Source organism: Doryrhamphus excisus, linkage group LG9 (genome assembly GCF_037039965.1).
Source record: "Doryrhamphus excisus strain RoL-2023G ecotype Guam linkage group LG9, RoL_Dexc_Guam_v1.1, whole genome shotgun sequence".
Classification (NCBI taxonomy): Eukaryota; Metazoa; Chordata; class Actinopteri; order Syngnathiformes; family Syngnathidae; genus Doryrhamphus; species Doryrhamphus excisus.
The window spans coordinates 18415833-18431524 of record NC_136365.1 but is presented as its reverse complement, the minus strand read 5'-3'; the positions used below and the strand labels follow the sequence as shown (position 1 = coordinate 18431524).

Here is a 15692-nt window from a genome sequence, read left to right as displayed (position 1 = left end):
CGTAACAAACTCGGTCTTTGGTTTAATGAGGCCGAAATAAACGACGAGCATTTTTGTCTTGGTTCACTACCAGTGTCCGCTAATGAGCACCCGGCCTGCTAACGAGCTCTCAGACGAGCGAGCTCCACAAAAGTTCAAAGGATCAAACACGTGCCAGCGTGAAGTTTCATTAAGAAGAAAGTTGTGAACTCTTTACATCATCCTGGAGTAACATCATGGAGGCACTTCCTAAGAAGATCCACTAATACGTCTGTGAATAGCCGTTAATGTGTAGATGTTTGCTTGCTATGCTAAGTAACAAGGACGGTGTCTGTTTGGGGGGACAAACTACAGCCTGGGGGCCACATCCGGCCTGGCACGCGTATCAATCCAGCCCGCCAGTTTCCTCCAACTTATTGAATATAGTAGTGAAGGTATTTGCTCAATTTTGCTAGCTAAAGATAAAAGCTAATACAAACACATACTCTAACAAATACAGACAAAAGATACTTAAGGGCGGCGGCAAAAGCTGATTGGTCCAGGACTCCAGCCTTGAGTGTATAAAAGGCCGGGCAGGGAAAGGAAGGGTGCTTTTTTGCATAATAAGACCCGCTTACTTGTAGGCATACAGGGACTGCAGATAACATCTGTATTAGGTATTGTTGTCAGGAATAAACAATCTGGTTCTCATTCTATGATTTGGTTCTTTAAGATTCCCTTATCCTCTATTCGAAACCCACTTCGAGTCCTCAGGGGGAGGATTTCTACAGTAGTCAGTCAGGTATGCACGTTTGTGTCAAAATACTACAAAGCAGCTTGCCCAATAGTCTTAGTAAAGTTTGGACCAGACGTCTTCCATTGGACACTCTGAGACACTTCTGAGAATTGAACTGCAAAGTCCAATTATGTTAATGTCGGAAAAATCCATAAGAAGAACTTTAGTGAGCACACAATGACGTAAATCTAAGGACTGAAGGACTCAGGACTTTTGGACATTTAGTCATTTTGACTCTTCCTCTGCCAGACTCTTTGGTCCTTCATTGTGTTGTGGATCTGTCTTTGACAGCTTTGCACCAAGCAGAACTTTATAGTTCTATGATGGGAGATTGTGATCAAACTGTATTGGAGCTTTTGATTGATTTTTCTGCACATTTTCAATTAGCATAAGTGTTGGAAAATGGAATACAGTAGATCAGGGGTTCACAAACTTTACTATTTCCTTTTTACTATTTACTAGTTTCCTTCCTTTACTGTCCTATAAACAGTACATAAACAAAATGTGGTGTAAACACAAGACAAAATTAATTCTCATACTTTTCATAACTGCATTCAAGACTGGCATGATGACCAGAGAGCTACGTTCCAATCATAAACTGTATAAGGTTCATAAAATATTGTGACAGGTCAATAACACTTAATAGGTTATTACTTAGACCTATAAATATTTTTTTTATTGTGCAATAAATATTTTACAATAAAAATAATTTGAAAAATAATATTTGAAAAAAAATTATCATATTTTTAATGACCTCTCATGGCCCACCTGCAGTACCACCACAGTCCACGGTCGCTGGATCACGGTTAATTTTGGGCCCGACCAAAATTAGCAAACTTCCACCAAATAGGAGTCCTTATATGGGTTATAAATGAATTTTTAATGTTATTAGAGCACTCTAGATATGAAATAACATCCCTATAGTCATTTTTAGTAAACATAGCAAACAGGTCTGGTGCTTGTGTGTTTCATCCAACATCAAAACAAGATTTATTAATGAAAAAAACATGAACTTGTGAACTTATTTAAGTCGACAACTCATCTATGTCAATCAACTCATCAAGGCCTGGTCCACCGCGCTCGTATTAGTACCCATTTAAATCAACTGTCTATATGCACAAGCTCTATAGTAACATCACTCTCTAAGTTAGACATTCCATCTATAACTCCACTGTATCTGTGTTGCATCCCATCGTGGAGCAAGAATGGCCGGCACCAGCACAGTGCCAAGAGGCTGACTTAATGTGTTTGCCAGATGACCTTAATAAACGAAGCGGCGACCAAAAAGAATCCTCACTACTCCACAGAACTCCTCTCAGCTCAACTAGACGTGGATCTATAAGTTTCCATGATTATTTCCTGCTGAAATCCAAGCTGTTCGACACGCTGAGAGGTAGCTGCTGAGTCAAGTAGAAGACCAGAGGCGTGTTTACTCAGCCAACTGGCCTCGCCTCGTCCTCCAGCTGACAGGGAGGAGAGATCTTCCGCCTGACTCCTTGTCTAAACAACGCTCTGTTAGCCCAGCGGCGCCGGTCCCGGCAGAATGTGGAGCAGGGCGACGGCGGCTTTGCAATCTAGGACAGAGTGTGACTGCGGGCGGACGGCGGAGAGCAGAAGGGAGCGCCAGGGCGGCAAACATGGACGTCGTGTGGCAGGCGTTCCTGGCTGGTGTTCAGCTGGTCACATGAGAGGCGGCAGGGTGAGCGGGCCAAGCTTAAAATTCGATATCCATGAAAGCACACAGGGATGAAAACGAAAGGAAAAAACACTTAACCTTTTGGAAACACCAGGGGGAGAGTGTGGTTGCAAAGCAACATGACGCTTGTATCAATCGGTGATGATGTCCATCATGTGACCAGAAGAACCAAACCAAAACTACTCTAAACAAAAAACACCGGCAAAAACATTACCTCCACAAGCACAGTGCGAAGGCAAAAACGGTTAAAGGGGTGATGATGGGTCCCAAACTCCTCCCCTTTGACATTCATTCATTCATTGATTTTCTACCGCTTATCCTCACGAGGGTTGCAGGGGGTGCTGGAGCCTATCCCAGCTGTCTTTGGGCGAGAGGCGGGTTACACCCTGGACTGGTGGCCAGCCAAGCACAGGGAACATATAGACAAACAACCATTCACACTCACATTCATACCTATGGACAATTTGGAGTCGCTAATTAACCTAGCGTGTTTTTGGAATGTGGGAGGAAACCGGAAAAATGGAAAACCCACACGGGGAGAACATGCAAACTCCACACAGAGATGGCCGAGGGTGGAATTGAACCCTGGTCTCCTAGCTGTGAGGTCTACGCGCTAACGACTCGCCGTGCAGCCCCTGAAAAGAAACATTCATTCATTTTCTACCGCTTATCCTCACAAGGGTTGCTGGAGCCTATCCCAGCTCTCTTCAGGCGAGAGGTGGGGTACACCCTGGACTGGTGGCCAGCCAATCACAGGGCACATATAGACAAACAACCATTCACACTCACATTCATACCTATGGACAATTTGGAGTCGCTAATTAACCTAGCATGTTTTTGGAATGTGGGAGGAAACCGGAAAAGCGGAAAACCCACACATGCACGGGGAGAACATGCAAACTCCACACAGAGATGGCCGAGGGTGGAATTGAACCCTGGTCTCCTAGCTGTGAGGAGACCACTCGACTGTCTAACTTAGGCTAGCCCTCATCCCATTTCATCTTCTCCTGGGAAGCCTGAGGCGTTGATGCAGAGCAGGTCTCTGTGTTCCACCTGAAGGGAGCGAGCCTTCGGATTTGATCGCTAAGCCCATCCTGAAGTGCTACGTGATTGTGTGCAAAAGCGCGGTGGCCTCTGTTGTCTCGCCCTATCTGCTCCCTATCAGCCTCACGGGGGGGGGGGGGGGGGGGGGAGCAGGGATTAAAAGTCCAGAGAGTGCTAAGTACTCGCCACCCTTCCAAAAAGTCCACACTCCTATCTGGATCTTTGCATCACCTGTGATGATTTCTGTTCCCAGCCAACAGGGTGACAAAACCTGAGCGAGGCAACATTTTTTTACAGCCTCAAAGATGACAGGCAGCCAGCGACGTGATTGACGGCTCTGACATTAAATCGCTGGACGACGTCGACCGGCGCCGCCAAACTCCGGATTTGACACAAAAACTTTCCGGCTTGCCTTTTCCTTCAGCCAGACGAACAAAGCCTTGGAGACGCAAAAGTGACACGTCCAACAATGGCTTGACAAAATAAGAGCACTCAAGCTCCAAAGTGAGTCACCGAGGACGCAAACAGACTTCACAGGCTTCTATGGAGACATCATTCATTCAACAGGAAGTAATATTTATGTCCCGGTGATGCCCTTTCAAATCTCACTGAAGCTTATTTAAAAATCTCACCACGTGTATTTTCAAGCAAACTGATATGGACTGTTTTTAATAAAAGCACTAAATAGATGAAAGACAGCCAAACTGCTGTTACTCACTAGTGTGACAGGTTGAAATTGATATATATAATGCTTTAGAATTAGATTTGGAAAGATAAAACCAATCGATAAAACCGTACCGATAAAATTCAATCAGTAAATGTCATAAAAATAGTTAGTAATTCAAATATATTTGTGTAAAAAAGTGTTTTTATACCATTTATTTCATTGTATTTGGTTAAATCTGCCTGTAAAATGTGAATCTGTGCTCTGCAATGAGCAATGATCATCAATTAGCTGGTCATCGATTGCTTTTGTCTCCTGGGAGTAAGTGTGGCTATCCGCCATTACACTGGCCTTGAAGGTGGAGGAAACACCACAAGTTCATGTATTGTATGATCATTTCTCCCCATATCAGGGGTGCAACACTAGCACCCCTAAAGGATGGAGGTGGTATTGCTACGTCTTCACATTACAGTTTGCAAAGTCATGTAAAAAAAATGTGGAATTATTCAATAACAGTGCCAAAAATATGCAGGAAAGACCTCAACATCTAAATCTATCTTTTTCACTTTTTTTATTTTTATTTTATATTCTTTTACACTTTAATCTATCTATCGAGTTATTTATTTATCTACTAAAGCAGGAAGTGAACAAATGTAACAGTTAGTGATTGTAAAAGTACCAGATGGAGGGGTAGGATTTAATAAGCTTTGCTTCTTCCTACTCCTTTTGGACATGTGGAACTGTGACCTGATTATGTGATGCATTCAATTGTAATCTGATGCATGTTCAAATGAAATAAAACCATTACCATTACTTTTATTAGTATTATTATAATTTATTTACTTTAAACGGTGCTATGTATGGAGCAGTGGAGATGCCAATTTCCCTAAGGAAATCCCAAAGGGATTAATAAAGTATTCTGTCTATAAATAGTAATAAAGTCAGAATTACAAAAGTAACATTTGAAATACTTGAAAAAAGTTTTAAAAAAACTGAATAGTAGTGAATAAAATCAAATCAAAATATAATGAGGATCATAATATTACAAGAATAACCTTATAATTACAATTAAACTAATATTATGAGGGAAATTACCGTTAATTTAGTATAGTAGAGTTTAAATATACAAAAATACTAGAGATGTCCGATAATTATCAGCCCAATACCAGCATAAAAATGTGATATTGGTTGATATTGGCATCAGATTTTTTTCCAGATCATGAAAACCGATATTAAATAATGCTGCATATACATATGTGTTCATTCCACCACAGGAGATATGGCATGTTACATATATCGGGATGAGTATCGGATGACATCGGAAAATGAGACGTGGACAATATTGGCATATCGGTTTTCAGAAAAAAGTAAATTTCATACAATTTCTGAAGATGAAAGTGGAAAAACGTTTGGACACCCCTGCTTTAATTTTTCAGGTTGATACTATTTTTTCTTCATATTATGGATGGATGGATTATGACTTTATTCTCTCGATATTTTGTATTTATTCTCTTAAAATGACAGCTGTTTTGTCCATTTTGCTAAGTTTACTTGCTGCGAATGGACTTCGGACACCCCTGTTTTAGAGGAACAGCCTGGTGTGAAGTGAACAAGTAAGAGGAGGAAACATTCATTCCTCCTCCACCCACTCGTCCTCCGCCATGACGCTTAAGAGCGGTCGGTTCGCGGTGCATCTCGTTAGCGTGGCCCGCTGGAGCCGCTTCAAACGCATCCGAGCTGCTGCTTACCCCCGTGTCTAAAAATAGCAACCAATCTGCAACCTCACCTAATGAGCCACATCCACTTCAGACCTGTCAACAACCAGCTGCTGTGTGTGTGTGTGTGTGTGTGTGTGCAATTATGGCTGACCACACCATTTTGATCACGAGCCAAGAATGTGTGTGACCTCCTGCTAAAAATAGACCACATCTCCCCTTTTGAGGATATTTCATCTTTTGTTATTACGCTGACCTGAGAGTGCTCGTGGGCGTGCACGGATGAATGTGCTACATATATCATTCGCACGAATAAAACACTGCAGAAAGAAGACAATTGAGCACACCTGATGACCACGCGACCCACCCCAAGTTTGCTGATTTTTGCTCAAAGAATAATCAAGGTACCCGAGTAATCATTGCACCCCCACTATCAAATTTGTTCTTTGCTTTTTGCCCAATTTTTGCTGTTGTTTTTTTCCAAATATTTCAACTTTCTTCTCAAAAATGTCTTTCATCTAATAATATTATAATAGTAATATAAACACAATATTATAATACAAATAGATTATCTTGACTTTATATTTGAAAATGATATTCCCATTTCAAAATGAAATTGGTAATGGTAATGGTTTTATTTCATTTGAACATGCATCAGATTACAATTGAATGCATCACATAATCAGTTCACAGTTCCACATGTCCAAAAGGAGTAGGAAGAAGCAAAGCTTTTTAAATCCTACCCCTCCATCTGGTACTTTTACAATCAGTAACTGTTACATTTGTTCACTTCCTGCTTTCCTAATTTAATTTTTAATTTTTAATTTTTAATTTTTAATTTTTAATTTTTAATTTTTAATTTTTAATTTTTAATTTTTAATTTTTAATTTTTAATTTTTAATTTTTAATTTTTTTTTTATTTAATTTTTTTTTATTTTTTTTTGTGGTCACGTACCAAAGTATGAGGTGATATGAGCATCCAATGACATAATGGGTACCATAGTAAGTGTCAATATAGTGATATATATAGCACATCATGACTGGTTCAAGACTCTTCATCCTTGTATTTAGCAAATTCTATTTTTAGAATGTAAAATCCCCTCGGTAAGCTGTTCAACATAAACATATCACTATTGAAAAGCTCACATGTATACATTTTCATGCTTCACTTTTTTTAGCCAAGAGTTGAGCTTGTTGGTCCTTGAACGCATCGTAGCTGTGTGCTGTGACTGGCTACACTGTGACTCCCATTCCATCGGTTCAATCGATCATGTGACATTATCCTTCATTAGCTGCGAGTAGCCATGCATATTATTTAGGACTCAAACTTGGATTGGGTCGCTAGGGATCAATGGCGATTGAAGAGAGAAGGGGTGGAATCTAATTGAAAAAATACAATACGTTCTGGTTGGCGGTATTGTGGTGAGAACCCAGCGTGCAGAGAGATGAGACCCAAAGTCAAAGTAAAAGTATTTCAGAGCTGTGTCCCAATACTTTTGTCCACGTCGTGTCACATTATGTGGTTGGTAACATGAAGCTATCTTAAATATCGATAGTTACACAGCAAACAAGGCTGTGTTTTACCACATCTTTCCTACGTTCCGCATTCAGCTTGGATGTCTTTTCAAGGCCCGGCCAATTAGCGAGGCTCGATCGCTGTTGATCAATCACTCTCGCGCCGGCTGGCAGCGCCACGCTGGGGAACAGCGCACGTTTCCATCACAGCAGGAGGGGGGGGGGGGTTGCTCTATGAGTCAACACAGGTGACAACAACGCCTCAGGGGAGGGGAATCACAACGATGAATGTGTTAAGATGCTGTATATGTAATAATAACTCATTTCAAACACTCCAATACCTTCAAAATGTTCTTTTTGTTGCTTTTTGCTCTTATGGTGACAAGCAGGCTCCAAAGTTAGCACCGTTAGGCCGATCTGATACCAGACACGTTACATCACATTTGAGAAAATAAAGTGACATAATGCAAACTATCACCTAAATCAGGGGTGTCCAAAGTGAGGCCCGGTAGCCATTTGAGCCCAATGAGCCATCACAGCTGAGCCAACATTCCATGGCTGAGCTCGAGTGGGGAAAAAAAAGGTTCTCCACACATTCAGTGTGGAAGTGGTAACTTTTTTTTTTTTTTACTTTTTTCTTTTTTCCCCACTTCAAAGACAGTTTAAAACACTTTCTTACGTTTGCAATACGTGAATTGGAGAGGCTAACTCGTTAGCTTGTTGACGTGTCCCTGCAGTGGATATAACACTAACGCTAACACTGTTATTCCATGTCTACGGGGCTCTAATAATATTACAGGTCATATTTAAAAAGGCTTTCTGTGCTCTAATTAATAAAATATTCCATTTATTAATATTGAATACTACTTACTTAAATTCACTTATCGTGGTATCATGGTAGAGTCCGTCACCGGAGTTTTAGTTTTTCCACTCTCAGATCTTTTTTGTTTTTTCTTTCACTTTTGGTCCAGGTTAGGGTTGATTCTGCATGGAGGAGCGTGTCATTAATTTTTTTTTTTTTTTTTTTGGGGGGGGGGCATAATGACTGACAGCTTCACTAAGAAGTAACACAATTCAACTCAACACTTTACATACTGACTGCACATGCTGTTGAAATGTGTTCTAAATGTGAGTGTGCATGGTGTGTTGTTAAAGACATGTAATAATTGAAAACAAGGCTAATGCTAACAAATCTATGAAAAAACATATTTTTATTTAAAGAACATATTGATGTGTCCTATGATTGGCTGGCGACCAGTCCAGGGTGTACCCCGCCTCTCGCCCAAAGACAGCTGGGATAGGCTCCAGCACCCCCCCGCGACCCTCGTGGGGAAAAGCGGTAGAAAATGAATGAATGAATGAATGAATGACATATTGATATTCAAACTCGAGTGTATTTATGCCAAGTACAAAATTAATCTAGCTACATATCGCATGACGCCAGTTGTGATGTTGCTTAGTTCATCAGAATTTGACTGATGTGATATCCTTTGGGAAAAGTGTACTGTAGTATGTATATTTTACAGTACACTACAGTATATGCATATCATCAGTACAGTATATGCATATCATCATAATAAAGTGTCAAACTTGTGTGACATTTTGGAACGCTGGCTGCTTGCCTCCACTGAAAGAATATGCATATTCTATTAGCGCCCTCATAAACTAGTTGTAATTCTCTGCGGGGTGAGAGCATATTTAATATTTCCAAGAATTACTCATTGCCAACTCAGCGGCGTCGCAGCAGCCGAGCTCCCACGCGCTTTTATCCCACGGCACCGCGACAAAGACGGATGTCTCGGCTGCTATGGCAACCACGCTGATGATTTTCAAAGCCGGCGTGAGGTCGACTTCATCAACTGCTACTAACGTCTTGGTGGCGCAGCGTGCGAGCGCTCAGATGCGTCAGTGCCGGCCCTGAGCAGCGATAATTACCTGGAGTGGGACGTCCTTCGGGGTTACAGGCAGGGTATCGGCGGTTAGGTCAGCGCCTGCGGGAAAACGGAAAAACACGCTGAATAAAGAAGGAGGATGGCGGTGGATGGTACTTTTAAAGTTCCTTTTAAAGATGTTCAGAGTGAGCTCACTACAATGGTGAAGGTTTTGAAGATGGACAAAAATATAATATAAAGTATCACAATTCAATGAATCGCCGACCACCTCCTCCAACTCCACTGGGAGGACACCAAGGCGTTCCCAGGCCAGCTGTGAGACATAATCCCTCTAGCGTGTCCTAGGTCTGCCCCCTGGGCCTTTTCCCGGCTGGGCTTGCCCGGAACACCTCACCAGGGAGGTGTCCCAAGAACCAGATTTGGCCGCCGAAAACCAGGTCGCCCGCCCTTGACCGCCACCCAACACACAATGCAAGCATAAGGGTCCGGACCCTTGTGCTTGCCCCTGTAGGTGGTGGGTCTATGAGGTGGAGATCCTGTATGGCTTCTTCAGGCTGGGCCAATAATTTTGACCAGTAATGATGATTATTGGTCAAAAAAAATGAAAAAAAGTCATTGTGGTCATAGTCAACCACAAAACGGCAGCCATTAATTATTTGGTGAAAAACAGCGATATAGCTAGGGTGTGATATATAGATTCATACATTCACAATTTACAACTTCTGTAGATATTTGTTGTTTGTTATGAAACTTTTGTGTTATGAAAATGTGTTGGCTTGCAATGGTCACGTTATTAAACACTACTCATCGGAACGTCAACGTCCAAATCGAGTTTCAAGTCTTTGATAATAGACTTGATGATGGACTTGATAGATGACCAAACCTGCCTCACACTTTGTGTCCATCAATAAATCATAACTTCAAAAATGTCACAAACAAAAGATTATTATTCATATATACAGTTACCCACAAGGGGGAAAATAGTCTCTACCATGAAAGGCATCAACTGAAACACTCAAAAATTGGATTTTTTTGTTGTTGTTGCACTAACTTGAAAATAATTGTGCCTCCATAATGGATACTTGCATGGGCGTGACCAACAGAAACTTTCATTATGTAAATCGACCACGTTTCATCAAGTTATCTCCTGTTGAGGTTCGGTAAAAAAAGTACTTCCTTGTCCTCTGTTGTTGTTAAAATGCCAACATGGCTGCCAAAGAGTAAAAACGCTGACGCTGAACTTTGCAAACCCTCACTGGCAAAGCTCCCACAGAGACCGGTATCACAAAGACGCGCTCCTGCGGCGCCGAAGCATCCATAAACTGGCAATCCCCCGTGGAGAGCCGGGTGGGCTCCATCGCTCGTTAGCATGACTGTTGAATTATATCAGTCCCAAGTGTAGAGTGATCCAAATTTATACCTTTACCAACAACACCTCTGACCTCGGCTAGCTTAATTACCTCCATGTAAGCTAAATAGATCGCAGAATAGTCGCTCTATTTAGAATAATAAGAATCTGAAAAGTAGGTTTGTCACGTTTAAGTTGTTGTCTTTGTCGTTATAAAAACACAGCTAAAAAAATTTAATTTTCTCCTCGCTAATCACCATTGAATTGAGAATAACTAGTATAACTAGCATGACTAGCATACACAATGACACTACTAGCTAGCTATTCCACATGAAGACATAAAGTCAATGATAGTCACATAAATGCTGGGCTTTGTCCCGCCCATCGGACACTGGGGGCCAATGGGGCACTGCGCTGGCCTGCTCACCCTTGCATGATGATTGGATGATCTGTGTGAGTTGGAATCCCCTTTTGATTGACAGATAGACGAACAAATCGGCAATCTTGAACCACCAACGTAGCATTTTCCAAGTTTTTCCTTTCATTCTCCAGAACTGAGACTTGTTAAAACCACCTAGCGTTATGTTTGCCGACTCTCTTCTGTCACTCTGCGGTACCTTTCCCCAACGAGCAGCGGCAGCTGCGGCGCTTCTGCCCCCGTCACGATCACTCACACTCACAGCCGGTCACGCGGTAACCTCGCACAGCAGCTCCACCTGCTAGCAAGCTGCACATGATGGCAGATACGAGAAAATTTACATATAAATAAATAAACACACTTGAATGACCAGCAGCCACCACTGATATCAGTCAATGTTATTATTGTGTTATTGTTGGGAATGTTATTTCGGGGATTTGCTGTGAATTCATTTGAGACGGCAAGTGTTTGAATCTTGTTCCTGGAACGAGGGTTAGCTAAGGTACTTGGATAGTTGTTTTCATCTGTAGTATAGTCCTTTCATCTGTGCATTTTTTTTGTTATCTGTTGTGGGCAGAGGACGAGAAATGCTGAATATCGGTTCTCATTCCTCCATTTTGTTACCTGGTTAGGGTTAAACCTGTAATGGGAATGTAACATTTAGCTTTAGCTTCCCTTGCTAGCAAACAATGGCAATTTATTCATTCATTTTCTACCACTTATCCTTACGAGGGCCGCAGGGGATGCTGGAGCCTATCCCAGCTGTCGAGAGGCGAGGTACACCCTGGTTGGACACTAGCCAATCACAGGCCACATAGAGACAAACAACCATTCACACTCACATTCATACCTATGGACAATTAGGAGTCACCAATTAACCTAGCATGTTTTTGGAATGTGGGAGGAAACCGGAGAAAACCCACGCATTCACGAGGAGAACATGCAAACTCCACACAGAGATGGACTTGAACTCGGGTCTCCTAGCTGTGAGGCCTCTGTGCTAACTGTTAAAACATTAATTCATTTATTCATTTTCGCGGGGATGCTGGAGCCTATCCCAGCTGTTTTCAGGCAAGAGGCGGGGTACACCCTGGACTGGTGGCCAGTACATTCAGGCACTTTTTGAGTGCTTTGATTCCGGTTTTCCATAAGAAAAGCTCTAATAAAACATTCATTCTCTGCCGCTTTTCCTCACGAGGGTGCTGGAGCCTATCCCAGCTGTCTTCGGGCAAGAGACTGGTGGCCAGCCAATCACAGGGCACATATAGACAAACAACCATTCACACTCACATTCATACCTATGGACAATTTGGAGTCGCTAATTAACCTAGCATGTTTTTGGAATGTGGGGGGAAACCGGAGTACCCGGAGATGCACGGGGAGAACATTGAGAACATTGGGATTGAACTTGTGTCTCCTAGCTGTGAGGTCTGCGCGCTAACCACTCGTCCGCCGTGCAGCCCCAATGGCAATATTTGTATTGAATGCCGATATTGAACATCTCTTGTCCTCAAATTTTTGTAGGATATTCTACTAAATACATATAGTAGTCCCTGTCATATGCTAAGGCCAAAAATGGAACATATCTTTGAAGAAAGTCCCAATGAGTAAAGAGGAAATGTTTATATTTTCGAATGAGTTTCCCTCCATTCATCTGCTATGCGGTCTTAGTTATTTCCCATTTCCGTTTACTGGCCCAGTTTGCTTCCACTCTGCACTTTGTTATTAGCTTTCAGTCCTCATTACGTGAGGTTCCTCGCTGCACACCATTGCCGTCGCTCTCTCTGGAAAAGGTGCCACATATTTCACAGCGGGCAGCCTCGAGCCATAAATCATTTTTTGGCAGCATCAGTGTTGTCGCGCACTCACGAAAAATGTCATGTGATCAGATAGAGTCCGGAAAGACTCAAAGGAGCGTTACGATTATTAGCTGTACGGTGTCATGTCTTCATTGAGAATCCGACTTTTCGCACTTCCAAGCCGACGTGTGAGAGGATTCGGCCTGCTGGAGCGCTTCCGTGTCAGACATTTCAATTCCGCGTTTGGGCCGGATCAGCGGCTGTGAGTCAATTCGTTTCTGCTGATGACATTTCAAGCAGGCTTATGATTTATTGCTATTTATTGACGCTGACAATCAGGCAATTCAAACCAGAAGCTAAAAATGTCACTTGCCGCGTGCATTCTGACTCGACTTAGTTAGCGTGAGCTTAGCTTGTATTCCTCCAGCCCTTCAACACCTGGGTTTATACCAGGGGTCTCAAACTCAATTTACCTGAGGGCCACTGGAGCTAGGGTCTGGGTGAGGCTGGGCCAATCAGATTTATTTTTACATTCAGGCACTTTTTGAGTGCTTTGGTTCCGGTTTTCCACAAGAAAAGCTCTAATAAAACATTCATTCATTTTCTACCGCTTTTCCTCACAAAGGTGCTGGAGCCTCCCCCAGCTGTCTTGGGGCGAGAGGCGGAGTACACCCTGGACTGGTCCCCAGCCAATCACAGGGCACATATAGACAAACAACCATTCACACTCACATTCATACCTACGGACAATTTGGAGTCGCCAATTAACCTAGCATGTTTTTGGAATGGCTGCACGGTGGACGAGTGGTTAGCGCGCAGACCTCACAGCTCAGAGACCTGAGTTCGATTCCACTCAAGGCCATCTCTGTGTGGAGTTTGCATGTTCTCCTCGTGCATGCGTGGGTTTTCTCCGGGTACTCTGGTTTCACATTCCAAAAACAGGTTAATTGTCAACTTCAAATTGTACGCTGGTCTCCTAGCTGTGAGGTCTGCGCGCTAACCACTCGACCGCTATCGATCAATCAGTAATAAATAAAATAATAATAAAACAACAAATAAGAAAAACACATATAGTTGGTGGGTAGAGAATTTTTTTTCCAGATTCAAATTAACAGTATTAACAGTTATTTAACCTTTAACATAAACATTAATGAAACTTAACCATTTTACCCAATTAGCAAGTTAGCATCGCTACATCTAGGAGTAGCGTCGTAACTTGCAAAATCCCATCAATTGTGTCCGGTGTGCACATAGCTTTAAGCTGTCATTTCTGGGTACATGATACCATACAGCATCCATATCAAACATCAAACTTTCATATCAAGGTGGGGGCCTCAAACTAGCATTTGCCCGCGGGCCGCGAGTTTGAGATCCTTGGTTTACACTTTTGACGCCGCTTCCAAGCACTTCCAAGCACTATAATCTGGTACTCTGCAGATCGTAAGGACGTGTTGAAGGTCGGTAATAAAAACATTGGCGATGCAAAATCCAATATCCAAAAGTTAGGTTAAAATAGACCTAATAGGACCAAAATAATATCTACAAATCTGGAAGAGATGCCGGGTCTCGCTGTGTGTACGACCGTACCGACCAAGGGTGGGCATATATTTTGACTCGTGGGCCGCATTAAGTTAACAAAATTGTTCGGGGGCCAGAACATATATATAACACATACACACTATTTTATCTTATAATTTTTCTTGAATAATTTGTCTAATTTTATCTGTAAAAGTGTTATCAGCTATATGTTCTCTTGTCCCTTTTTTCAGGAGCACTTTAAACAACAGACCACATTAAACTATTTAATAAAATGTTACAGTTTTGTTGTTTTTTTTAACTAAATAATACATCTGACTTGCAAGTCATGTTGCCAGTTTGTATGTTAAAAGTTGAAATACTTGGAAAGCCACTGGCGGTCCGGATTCAAACACTTGGTGGGCCACATGTGGCCCCCGGGCCGTAGTTTGCCCACCCCTGGTATAAACATGTCACGTTCATACTTAACACAATGGCAACTTTGTCCATCGCTGTGCAGGTGAAAATTGGAAGTTGATCCTCGCTAAACTTGCAGTTAACGAAGAGACAGGAAGTCGCCGTCGTCGCCTCGTGCTAGAGTCTGTTAGTGGTCGCCCACCCTGACACAAGAGGGTCAGAGCGCTAACCACTCACCAGCTAACCCGCCCGCCCAGTTCTAATCCATGTCGACAGCACATTAAAATCCTGGTGGGCGTGTTTTCCACACCAGGCAGACGGTGTGAGCGCCGCGTGTCACATGTTAGCTAGCCCGCATCCTCCGCTGCAAAGATAAAACCTCAAGTGTCAGGGAAGCGGTTGAGACAGGCGGCGAAACCTGGAAAACGTGTTGTCACGCTGCAGGCGGCTTTCACGAGGGGGAACCGTTGTCGTCTCTGTGCGGGACGAACAAGGAGCAACGCCACCACCCCGCAGGGCTATTAATAGCCTTGTCAGCTTCCACGTTGGCGTCTTGCTGGTCTCACAGACCAAAGACTGCATTTCGAAACAAAACCTCAAGATGTTTTGACATGAAGCGTCTTATTGATTGACCAAAACAAATTTATGCGTGTGCTGCTTCATGGACAATTGGATAATTAGTGGGCGTTGAAGGCACGGTCGGGTTCAAGAAGCGACATTTGCACCACAAAGGACACCCAGGAGATATATTTGGCCAAAACTCATCAAGGAACATTGATTACTGAACAGAAATCAATTGATTTGAGTGACGGACAGATGTACAGTATGGACAAACACGTGTGTGAATTTGAGCTGCCTGTGATTATGCGCACGCCGATGCCTCTTATCGATAATTGTTCCCTCTGGCAGCAATAA

General features: G+C 42.6%; 1 protein-coding gene across 2 annotated transcripts in view; it reads right to left on the bottom strand.

Moving 5' to 3' along the window:
- Positions 1-15692, bottom strand: part of elfn2a (extracellular leucine-rich repeat and fibronectin type III domain containing 2a) — a 121007-nt gene that overhangs the window by 29309 nt on the left and 76006 nt on the right. For both annotated transcript variants that reach the window (XM_058079692.2, XM_078793553.1), the window contains one exon: positions 9324-9379. The gene's annotated coding sequence lies outside the window, so the exon portion shown is untranslated. The remainder of the gene's footprint in view (positions 1-9323; positions 9380-15692) is intronic.